The sequence below is a fragment of the Cottoperca gobio genome, chromosome 9 (assembly GCF_900634415.1).
Source record: "Cottoperca gobio chromosome 9, fCotGob3.1, whole genome shotgun sequence".
Classification (NCBI taxonomy): Eukaryota; Metazoa; Chordata; class Actinopteri; order Perciformes; family Bovichtidae; genus Cottoperca; species Cottoperca gobio.
In genome coordinates, this window is record NC_041363.1 from 9271564 (window position 1) to 9284714 (window position 13151).

A 13151-nucleotide genomic window follows, 5' to 3' on the forward strand; every position below is an offset into this window, starting at 1 on the left:
GATCCGTCTTAGAGCAACTGGCACTGTTAAAAAAAAAAAAGGATGTCTGAGGATGACGTCCTCAACTTTCTCATTACTCGCTGGAGTTTTTAGTCTTTTTCTCAAAAAGTGACCCCTCATCTTTCTGTTCTTTCTCTCTTTGTAATGCTCTCATGACGAATGGCTCCTGTATACGTTATGACAAACGTGGACGGGCCAGGGTGTGAAAAACTGCCACTCAGGAGGAAGCCCATCTTGCATTCCCGTGGGTCACTCAGGAAGCTAATGTCTACGTTCTCCGCTACAGCACATGCTTCCCTTAAGTCCTGTGACACAGAAGGTCAGTGAACTGTGAAACTAAAGGCTGACATTGACTTGACATGTAACCATAAAAGCTACTCCACTTGAAAGGCACAAGTACTCAGTTGTAAATGCTCAAAGACACATGCACGTCTAGCTTTAGTCGTATTCTCAAGCATGCTCATTAAGTACGTATCGCACGCCGGTGAGTGGGCTCTTGAAACGGCCTGATCCCAACACATCATTGCCCCTTGCATTTCCTGTGCGGCCATGCCTTACGCTTCATTGCTGCTAGGAAGCAGTAGTCCCCCGTCCTCATTTGACTTTATATGGTGGTGTAATCTGGATCATCCTCTGTCTCTGTGTAGCAGTGCCAGTGTGTCCTGTGGATCCTACCAGACTGAGAGTAATGAGAATGTAGACATGATGTGGCCATTCGCCTTTCCCTGGCAGACAGACAACTCGAAAGGGCCAGCTTCACACCTGCTGAGAGGGAGAGTAACCATGTTCGTCCACTGACCCTGACGTGTGTGTTTGTGTGTGTGTGTGTGTGTGTGTGTGTGTGTGTGTGTGTGTGTGTGTGTGTGTGTGTGTGTGTATGAAAAATTAGATTACATTGTAGAGGTTAAATAACCAAGTCCAAAATCTAACCTTACGACTTTAACATATTCTGCGATTTTGTCTATATCCGTGCACACCTTCATGTTTTTGTCTTCATCTCTGTATCACTGCATGTGTGTTGTGGGAGTGGGGCAGGTGCTGACAAGTCTGCCAAGGGGAGAAAGAGTGTGTGAGGGAGAACGGCAGGCCAGCCTGACTGTTCTGCTCTGTTTCACCATAAATGCGTTGTCAGATTTGAGGATGGGCACTGATTTGAGTACCACAGGAGCCTGACTGGGTGTCGACAGAGGGCCCTCATCCATATTAATTGTCATATTATCATAATGGTTCATTGCCCTCAAACGCAGCACATGGGAAGATCTCCACCCTCCTACGCCTTTGAAGACAATGACGTTTTTTTGCATTTACTGACATGTTGCTTGGGATGTGATTCAGTAGCGTCATGTCTTCTAATGTAATTAAAAAATAAGCTCATCTGCTTACAGTGGTAAATGTGAATGAAAGTCTATTGCAAATGGTTGTTGGTTCTTGATTGTGTTAGTTTTGAGTAACAATATTTTTTTTTCTGTCCTCAGTGCCAATCATCTTTCATCCTGTGTTGAAAGGTGTGTAAGATAGAAGTCATACATTAGATATAAACTGTAACACAGCACTGAGTGTGACGGGCTAACCATGCACATAGACTTCCTTTCTCAGTCTCTCTTCCTGTCATTCTTCTCAATCACAGACCTGCACACACACATACGTTCTTTGTGTCAACCAAATAACCCTTTGATGTCTCACTTAAGTGCTAAATTGGTGTCTGAGGTGAAGTACACACATTAACACTCATTTTGTAAGTTTCAGGGTCAGTGCACAAGTCTGCTTGCCTTCTCCTCCTCAATTTAAGAGCTGGATACTTGCAGGCACATCAGGACGTGTGTTGAATAAATCACTGGATTAACATAAAAGTTTCAAAAAGGAAATGAGTGACACATGGATGGATAGCGTGAGCAAAGGTCCTCTTTAGTAGTGGGCTTAGTTTTCCAACATTACTTTCATGGGAGTTATGAAACCTTGCCATGCCATGTCCGATGTCAACTAGATGCTTAAAGTTTAATGTTGTGTGAATTATCGATGGGAATTTGAAGATGGGACATGAAACCTTAAGTTGCCATCTAAAGAAATAACTCCAATGAGCACGTTTCTGAGAATATGTCTTCGATCGTGCCAGGATGCATTGCAATGTATGTTGTTAATACACTTACATTAGCTCACATTAAAATCTGTTTTAATGGTCTAATAAACTTTCTTTGAGGATATGTTTTGTCCGAGGCATTTACATTTCATGTTATGAGTGCACCGTGATATTTTTGGCTTTAACTTTCTGTTGCTAGTTCCAGTTTTGTGTTTTTTTTCTCAAATGACATTTCATCTGATCTGTTTAGTATACTAATAATTCACATGACTTCAGATCCTCCTTCGCACAAGATGGGCATTATGCTGCAGGAGGCAGCAGGTCCGTCTGTCGCTGAACAGTTCTGGTGTGTGCGTGTGTGTGTGTGTGTGTGTGTGTGTGTGTGTGTGTGTGTGTGTGTGTGTGTGTGCGTGTGAGTGTGTGTGTGTGTGTGTGTGAGAGAGGTGACATTTCATTGAGTGTTGTGGTGTATGTAAAACAGAGCATGTGAAAGAAACAGAAGTACGACGAGGCTTGCTTCATATTTGTGTCTGCGTGTGCAGCACACTCATGCATTTGTTTCTCTGCCTGCACACTTGTCTTGTAATATTCTAATTGGGGCCGGATGAGACTTCCGTTGGCGTTGCCTCAATATGTGCAATATGTGCCCGCATGGACCCTGTGTGTCAGTGAGTTACTAATGTGTTGAGCAGACTATGGCACAGTCTGCTGTTCTACACCTCCTGCGGTCCCCGAGGGGAGTTGGAAAAGGCAGATGGGGAGGCTACTGTGGTGCTTTATTAGCGGATAACTGCAGGTTGTGTGTGTATGTGAGTGTGTGTGTGGTGTGTGCACACAATTAATGCATCAACTCAATCACAAAACGGTGTGAAATTACACAAAAGAGAGTCTTTGCTTCTCTATAGATGAATACTGCAGTCGAAAGAGTCCTTACAAATGACTGGTTTACTGTTTCCTACAACAATAGACACCAGAATCCCTGACTCTTTCCTTTTTGTTTCTTCCTGACACTCACAGCGGCAGCCAGACACGCTCTGACCAGAAAAGCTCTCCTTCTTTCACTGTTGTGCACGGGGGCTGTTTTTCACTTTCCTTTTTCGGAGGGCAAGCGGGGGAGTTTGCAGCTGCCACTCGAATGCACATATGGGCAGAGCAGTGGTGAGATGGGGGTGGGGGGAAGGAGAGCACATGGCCCCTCAGTCACACTTTTAGAGAGGGATGGTGGTAGAACATGGGCACCTCTCCGCATGCGCAACGTTTCGTTTTGTGAAATGAGTACAACTTTGACAAAATAGAGAATTTGCAATGTGATAAACATCTTGTTTGACTACTTGAACATGATCTGAACTTAGGGTGCAGCATTATTTATGGTAAATCAACGCTGGTGCTATTGCACTCTTCTTATTATTTATCTCATATTTACTGACACTTACAGCAGCATCAGCAATGATTAAATATTCTTCTCATAAAGACAACTCAACACGTCACCAGAGAGCTCTGTTGCACCGAGGTTTGGTGTTAAAGATCGATACGAGTATTATGAGTATTACATGAGTAATAAATATATATATAGACATTTGGTCAACGTTTTGCTTCTTGCTAAAATAAATGTTAACACTCTTGTACACATACAGAAAAAAGCTACAACAAACAAATGAACGCTGTCTATTTCTTTGCCTCTCTCTTTCTCACACACACACACACACAGATATTTTAAAATGATATTATTTTATTCAAGATATGTTAAGTTAATTATTGTTAGACAGCCGGATTGGATAGTAATATAATCAAATGTGTCCCAACTGCCATCCTTATCACACATTTAGTTTCAACTGGAACATCACAATCTGCTATACATTTATGTATTTACATCTGATTATTTCATTATTTTACATGTTGCATCTACAATAAAATTGTTTATGCACTTGCATGCCACTGCTTCATTATGCTTCAACATGTTGAGACTGTAACTGTAGATTTCGGAACAACTGCAATGATTGTGTAGGCCTACATGTCCGGCTCGTGTGATGCCTGCATCTAAATTTTGCATTGTAGTGTCTTGCCGTATTGTTTGAAAAGATACTTGTTCAGATGGACTCTGTAGGGAATTAAGAGCACTCAAGCACAAGTAGAAGGACAACTGATACTCCACAGACAGACTTCTATTACAACTAATGGACTGCATCAATAAGAGAAGCTACAATCAGTTCGAGGTTGAAAGGATTTTACAGATTCAAGTTGTAATAAGCCTAATTTACTTGGCACCCATTCAGATATATAAAGCTCACAACTTCCCATTTAATATGACAAGCCAATTTCACTTGTTCTGCAGGATTAATAATTGCAGAAAAAAAGCCCCTGCATATAAAAGGGGAAAGTGAAGGATGAAGACCTTCCACGATATGAAAATGCACTGTGTGGCTCAGCGCCCATGTTTATGGTTGATGATCAGATGATATCACCGTGGCACCGATGGTCTGGACGGTTCCTTTTCCCGTCTGGGGTTGCCATGAGAGATGGACAGCAGCTCCCAGAGGGCCAATGAAATGGGTTGTTATTAAACGCACTTCCTGTAAAAAGTTACTTACAAATATCATTCTCATAAAACACATGAGGGTGTGTGTGAGGGTTTGTGTGTTTGTGTGTGTGTGTTAGAGAGAGAAGAACATAGAAGCATGATCTTATCCAGCAAATAGTCATTGTATTTGAGACATTACACAAACAAGTAAGCACTAATCCACATCATGGGTTAATCTTAAAACAAATGTATGATTATAAACACACAAAACGCATAAAACAGAGTAAATTCCACTGGATATATATTCAGGAATTTCATCATCCATGTCTGTGACCTCAATACCCATTAGTCAAATTTGATCACTTCACTGAAACAGGAAGGGTATTGCCTGAGTCCTTTATTGCCTGCAGCTACTGCGTATTGGTTTGCTACATCAGGTGATGAGTCACAGCCTAAATGAGGTCATCCCATCAATCCAGACATGCAGGCTGACCAGAAGCTACTCACTGCCCAACCTATCTGAGCAACAGCTGAGACATCACACCCCTCACTGACTGTCCATTGAATGCATGACATCATCTTCACTCTGGAATTTTATATGCATCAGTATTAATGTCTCTCTGGCTAAATTAAGACGGCTCTTTGAGCTATTTCTCTCCTCTCCGTCTGTCTCATTACAACCTCCTGTTTTGTGTTTTCTGCTCTTTACTGTATTTCTTCCAACATTTTACTCAACAAAATAGTTTTCCTTATCTCTCTCCCTCTCTCTCCGTCCCTGCGTGTCATTTCCTCTCTTCCTTACCTCCCTCCAGCCCCTCAGGCCCAGACATGTGCGTTGCAATCTGCAACCCCAGTGCTCTGCTGTCTCCCCAGGCCTCCCCACCACCCTGTACGCTCCCCTTGTGCTTTTAGGCCCCTCTGTTTAATTCATGAGCTTCCTGTGGCTCCTGTCATGTCTCATCGGGGCCACAGGAAGGCACGGTGTAAATAATGGAGCATCCCCAAAGACATGTTCAATGCTGACTGTCACAGCAGCGTACCATGTGCTTCCATGGAGAAGACAGGAAAACAGTCTGTGTTTCTTTGCCTCTCTAACACATATGTCATGCTCATAACATCCTTTCTTTTTTTTACACATATGGCGAACGCAAAGTGTAGTAACAATATGGCTGCTAGAATGTGTGAGCACATACTGTGTGAATGTGCCACATTATCCTCTCAGATATTATTTACTCTGCAGAAATACAAAAATAAAATAAAAATCTGAGATCATTTTTCACATTGCACGATAAAATATGTTGTTTCCTTCACATTTCTAATAAATAACATTACAATTTACTTTTTGTGTATTCGTACTGAACGTGTTTTATTTCAATAGTTATGTTCCACATAAAACAACTGATGCTCATTCATCAAACAAGCATAGCATTCTCACACTGCCAGAATCTTTAGCATTGATCACCTCTGGGCGTTTTATTGGCATTATTCACAGCAGAGGTGATTCCGAAGCAACATCCCATCAGCGATCTTCAGTGGGATCCTTCCTTAAACCCCATACAGGATGTTCAGATCAATACTGTTGTGAGACCAAATGAGAAATCAGGGCAGTGGTAAGGAGGCAAGGCCCTCACTTAATTCTCTCAGGGCATCCTTTAGAGACAAAAGTCTTTAAAATGATCTGCTTGTTAGGCATAGCTGAGCAATTCCTCAAACACAACTAAGATCCCTTTGTCCTACTCAAATATCTACTCTCAGGATATTTCTTTCTGTGTACATCAATAAAGAATGGATTAGGACAGGGGACTGAGCCTGGGTAGGATTGTAAAGCTCCAGGCTCCAAACGTATAGTGTCCTTGTTATTTGCCTTCTTGTCTTTGCAACATCATCACTCACCCTGCAGGATTTTTCCATTATCAATTTTCAGAGCATGAGGCATGTTTATGGCTTACTATAAATTGGGCAAACAAGCCGCAAATGTAAACAGGGCTCAGTGCTGTGATGCACAAAGAAACTGAGTTAGATGTGTGAAAATACAAAAAACTGATTCCACCTTGAACCCAAGCTGAATGCCTATTTTTCCTCTGCGATGGAACATTTCTTTCATATCTGCAGGGGGTTAATATTGTATATATAGTGTATATGTGTGTGTGTGTGTGTGTGTGTGTGTGTGTGTGTGTGTGTGTGTGTGTGTGTGTGTGTGTGTGTGCTTTGGTCATATTCACCCAGTGAGGCTGTTATTTTCACCATCTTGTTCACACACCACATACAACACAATCTGAGATAATGAATGCGATGACTGCTTCCTCACAGTAATGTCTCCCTACAGAGCGGCAATGATATCAGAGCTAAGTGTTATGTTTGTGTGTTCATAAAAGGAATGTGTTTCCATATGTGTCCGGTACAGAGGAGTGAGACAGTGAGACAGAGATGTAAATGTCAAGGCAGTTGATCACATCAACATAGGACATCTCTTCGGGGTAACAACCTGGCAACACACCAAGTCCCTGATTGATCTGTGCTATGTTCGGCAAATCTGCTACTTAGGCTGACTGTGCCTTGCTGTCACCTGTATAACCCCCAACGGTTCAACTCTGAGATGTATGTTGTTTAATTCTGCTTGATCTGGCTCCCTGTGGCTGTTGATGAAGCTCATTTGGTTGGTGCACAGTGGAATGTGTGTGTGTGTGTGTGTGTGTGTGTTTGAATTGACATTAATTTTTTCAGCATAACTATAACGCAACGTCCGCTCTTGATATGGGCTATTTTAACAGCACCATCAGGACTGTGATAACAGTGATATAAAAAAATGAAATATTGATATTATGTTAATAATACATTATAATATTGGATTGGCAGATGTTAGGTTGTCTGGATCTTTTGTCTATCAGTTCATCTGGTTGCATTTTCACTATCCAGTAGTGTAATTGTTCTTTTTGTACGCTTTTGTACAGTTATGGTTACAGACTCTCTCTCCACCTCCATACACGTCGTATTTCGAGTAAAATTAATTGGCCAAAAAAAGACAAAATGCACAATCAATACTTTTGCATATTTTGTTTTACAGTAAGAAGTAATTGGACCAGGAGGAATTATTGTTAATTAAATTATTGTTAGTTTTACTAGAGCAGAGCAGTCTGTGGGAGTACGTAAAACCTGAGACAAATGACAAGGGTGAAATGATTTGGCATAATAAGTAAGGCAACAACCAGTGATTTAGAGGGCAATGTATGGAAGTAAAACACTTTTTTTTTATTCACCTGAAATATAACAAATTCCTTGCATTGCTGTCTTGTATTAACCAAAGCTACAGTGGCAGGAAATAAGAGCAGGAAGCTGTATGATGAAGAGACTTCTGCATGCCAACAGATACAGTTTACACAGCTGGTTTTGACATTATGACAGTAGCTGTTAATTATCTCGTGCACTGAGTTTACAATCTGGCTGCAACATTTTGTTTGATCACTTCAGTTCAGGTGGGCTATATCAAAAACAAAATGGCTATATACCACTCCGGCCCTTTATATCATCCGGTGGCTCGATAACAAGCTAATTATCCCGCGAAAAAAAAAAAGTACATTCAAGCATGAATAATGCAAAACAAATTTAGATTAGGGAATAGATTGCATTATAAATCAGCAGAGTGTGTGGAGGCAAGAGGTGAGTGTCTGCTATCTACTTGGCCTAATCCGCTCCCTGGAATGGATGTCATGGAAAGTGTGTTACTTACTATGTGATGAAGTTGGGTCTCAACAGAGCAGCTGGGCTGCCTCGCGTAACACTGTAGGAGGCTTTGTTTGGTGCTACTGTAAGTGGAAGAGCGATGGTGGATTAGACACTACAGTGAAAAATAAGGACACTGCAGGTGGGGGAATCTAGGACAAGCCATTAGATGAGGAAGGATATTCATCTTCGGAGCTTAACCCACGTGTTCCAGCAGAAACACGCACGCAATGTCATCTGTCTTTCTTTCTTCCGCTATTCCGTTTCTCTTGCCAATTGCCAATATCAGCTTTTCTGACCCAAATAATAGAAAATAACTTATTTGAATCCATAATTTGACACACAAATCTATACCTCTGATCTTTCAGAACATTACATGTGACGTAAAATGTGTTTATAATCTCAAATGCAAGTGCAAAAAAACAAACATGGCATGCTGCTGTTTAGACAGATCTCATTTCGACTGGAAAAGGCCTGCAGCAAGGAGCTTGTACTTTTACCTGTGGCAATCTTTTCAAGGTCTTTCTGAAACAGGAACCGGCATAGTTTTTTGCTTAAGGGCGAAACTTGCTGTACGATTAAGTAAAGAGTACTTTATTCCCTGCTTTTACTAGCTAATGTTCTCACCACCCATCACAAAGACATGAATGATAGTAAACAAACACCCACGGCCTCTTAACTCCACAGGCTGTGCTGCTGTGCCTCCTCAGCACATTTAATTGGAGCATAGAATTTGTCCGGGCACCTCTGATTTAAGTCTTGTAGTGCTGCATTTTTGACATATTGAAAATATATTCTTCTGGCACACCGTGGGATTTAAAAAAGAATGGTTCAAGACAATGCAAAGAACCACTCCCTGTTGACTTAAGCAGTGTGTTTTGTGCATGAATGAATATGCTTAAAGTTCTTGATGTTCTGGCTTTGTGTCTTTGAAAGGGGTTGAATGTTAGCGTGCAGATCAGCAGGTATGCTTTTATAATGACTGGCTAGACAGGAACTATTTTTATCCATCCTTTCAGGCGCTGTCCAAAGTTCCAAAGTTCCAAAGCACTGTAAAAATGCCCTGAGACACCGACGGCAGCAGTGGACTGAAGCTGTTTTCCACAACAATGGCAGCTGATTATGGGTTTTTAGAATTGATGCCCATCTGTGATGAAAGGTCACATGGAGAAGACGACTGCTGTGGCCTTCTGCTCTGGACAGACAGACAGACAGACAGATCAGATAGATAGACAGACAGCTAGATAGATAGATAGATAGATGTATATATATAGATAGATAGATAGATAGATAGATAGATAGATAGATAGAGAGTATGAGTAGATATATAGATAGATAGATAGATAGATTTATATATAGATAGATAGATAGATAGATAATGATAGATAGATAGATAGTAGATCATAGATAGATAGAGAGATAGATGATGATAGATGATGTATAATATAGATAGATAGTATATATAGAGTAGATATCGATAGATAGATCTAGCTCGCTCGCTATAGATAGATCGCTCGCTCGCTCGCTGATCGCTCGCTAGCGTCTATGTAGCTGCTCTGCTCGCTCGCCTCGCTAGCTCGCTCCTTCTCTACTCGTCGCTTCGCTCTCCTACTCGCTCGCTCGCTCGCTCGCTCGCGCGCTCGCTCCTCGCGCGCTCGCTCGCTCGCTCGCTCTCTCGCTTCTCTCTCGCTCGCTCGCTCGCCGCTAGCTCGCTCGCTCGCTCGCTCGCGCGCTCGCTCGCTCCTCGCTCGCTCCTCGCTCGCTCGCTCTCTCGCTCGCTCGCTCTCGCGCTCGCTCTCCTCGCTCGCTCGCTCGCTCGCTCCTCGCTCGCTTTCTCCTCGCTCGCTCGCTCGTCTCTCGCGCTCGCTCGCTCGCTCTCTCGCTCGCTCGCTCGCTCGCTCCTCTGCTCTCTCGCTCGCTCGCTCGCTCGCTCGCTCGCTCGCTCTCTCCCTGTCTCTCTCGCTCGTCGCTCGCTCGCTCGCTCGCTCGCTCGCGCGCTCGCTCGCTCGCTCGCTCGCTCGCTCGCTCGCTCGCTCGCTCGCTCGCTCGCTCGCTCGCTCGCTCGCTCGCTCGCGCGCTCGCGCTCGCTCGCTCGCTCGCTCGCTCGCTCGCTCGCTCTCGCTCGCTCCGCTCGCTCGCTCGCTCGCTCCTCTCTCTCGCGCGCTCGCTCGCTCGCTCGCTCTCTCGCTCTCTCGCTCGCTCTCGCTCGCTCTCTCGCTCGCTCGCTCGCTCGCTCGCTCGCTCTCGCTCGCTCGCTCGCTCGCTCGCTCGCTCGCTCGCTCGCTCGCTCGTCGCTCGCTGCCTCGCTCGCTCGCTCGCTCGCTCGCTCGCTCTCTCTCTCTCTCGCTCTCTCTCTCTCTCTCGCTGCTCTCTCGCTCGCTCGCTCGCTCGCTCGCTCGCTCGCTCGCGCGCTCGCTCGCGCGCTCGCTCGCTTCCGCGCTGCTCGCTCGTCTCGCGTCGCTCTCTCGCTCGCTCGCTCGCTCTGCTCGCTCGCTCGCTCTCTCTCCTGCTATTCTCTCGCTCTATATATATATAGATAGATAGATATATAGATAGTATATATAGATAGATAGAGAGATAGATAGATAGATAGATAGATAGATAGATAGATAGATAGATAGATAGATAGATATAGATAGATAGATATATAGTATAGATAGATAGATATATATATATATATATATATATATATATATAGATGTATATATATATAGATAGATAGATAGATAGTATAGATAGATAGATAGATAGATAGATAGATAGATAGATAGATTCAATGTGTGCCATGTTTGTCTTGTGACTGGCCAATCCAGACTTGTTAGTCTTGTTCTGTTCTTTCTGTCTTTTTTTCTTTTTTTTATACTTTCCTTCACAGACCTCCCCGGGCCAGCAGCATCCAAAAGCTTCTTTATAAGGACAATAATGAGAAGTAAAATCTCTGCATTCAGTCGCGGTGCCTGTAGGGACTGTTGCATTTCTGATCTGAGTTTCATGTCCAAGCCCATTCAGAAGGGTTGACGAAGGGACATGATGCACAAACAAAAAAAAGCAAACAGGCTATTCTTAGAAGGTCAGGGCACAGTCTGATGTGAAGCGAGAGATACTGATTCTGCTGCAACTCTATTAGTTAGAGTATAAGTGGATATATAAGTCAAACTTGAAACGTTTTGTGTTACTTTTACTGGCACAGAAGCACCTTGATTTGAGTTATATGTTTAACTTGACATATTTCTTTTCATTTCTTTTATCAATTTCAAGAAAGTATTGAGACTCGGCTGCCTTCATGCTGTGTCTCACTCCAGTCAGAGCAAAAGTGTGGGTAAAGCCCCCTCTCCTGGTCAGATCATGCAACCCTAAAACAAGAGATGTTTTTGTCTGAACAAAACAGGGGGGGGGGGGGGGGGGGGGGGGAATTTACCATTAATCTGCAAAATCCAAATGAACATATTTAGAAAAGCAATTGTAGATAATAACAGGTCATTTGTTATATATCCTATATTGGATGCGATGTGACGCATTTTTAAAATGAGATGTCTACCGTGAGGATGTTGTGTGTCTTTCGCTTTACAATGCCCGTGTTGATGTGACACACGTCCTTTGGAGTGACAACAATGCCAACAGTCAGTCACAGTGCGTCTGTGTGAGGGAGCCACATGGCTGAGCGCCAGCGCACACAGACACTGCCATGTGTTCTGGTGGTTTGACACAGAGATGGGCACAGTTGTCAGAGAGGGGCCTCTGTAGTTGTCAAAGCAAACAGGCATGGTGCACAGAATCACATGTTTTGATATATTTTTTTGTGTCATCAGCCAGCCAAACCACTAGAACATTTCAGACTGCCCAGTAGATGGCACTGTAACATCAAAGCTGACGGAAGTGTCTTATATTGCTATTAGAAGCAGGAAAATACATCACCATTATGAGACAAGTCAGCCACACGTTTCCTCACAAATTAGGGAACAGATTAGTGGGAATTAAAGTATGTTAACAGAATAAAAAGAAAAATCTCAGAATAAATGTATCCTGAGCAAAATAGATTTTGAGCTTCGTGCATTTGCCACAACCAAAATATGCCATTTAAAAAAACAAAAATTTGCGATGAATGCAAATATGCAGCTCCAACAAGCAAAACATGTAGCCTACAGTAAATACTCTGGAGTGTTGCTCTCATATCGTGGGAACAATGAGAAGTAAAGGACAGGAATTACGACCTCTCTGTTTGGCTCACACTGCCATGAGTTCCCCATTGCCTGCTTCATGCAGCTGTAAATAAAGGTAATTGTACAAAAGCTTAATTAAATGACATAAATCCTGTTTACGATGTCTGGGCTTTACTGAGCAACTGAATCGTAGGGGAGGAGGAGGAGGAGGGCTGCAGTGTGTGTGTGTGTGTGTGTGTGTGTGTGTGTGTGTGTGTGTGTGTGTGTGTGTGTGTGTACAGTTTTTCTCTCTTCCTTTGCCATCACCCCCTCCCCTCCACAACCTTCTACGTGCTTTCCCTTTTTCAGACACACAAACACACTCTATACTACACGTAGTTTGCAGAACAAAAAAGATTCCCCATATGAGGTTCAGCTTTATTGTGGCTCTTGCTACCATCACTTTCCTTGAAACTGTGGACACTCTGAGCAATATGTCATCTCTTTCATTAGAGCTGAGTGTTGGGGGGGGGGGGGGGTGAAGGTGTGGCTGTCTGACTGGCACTCTGGTATTCCACACCACGGACAACTCTCCCATGCCCAGTGTCCATGACCCTGATGAGAGGATATTTAATGAGCGTAGGAATGGAGCGCACAGGCAAGGACGTACTCAGTTTAAAGAACGCGCAAATACATT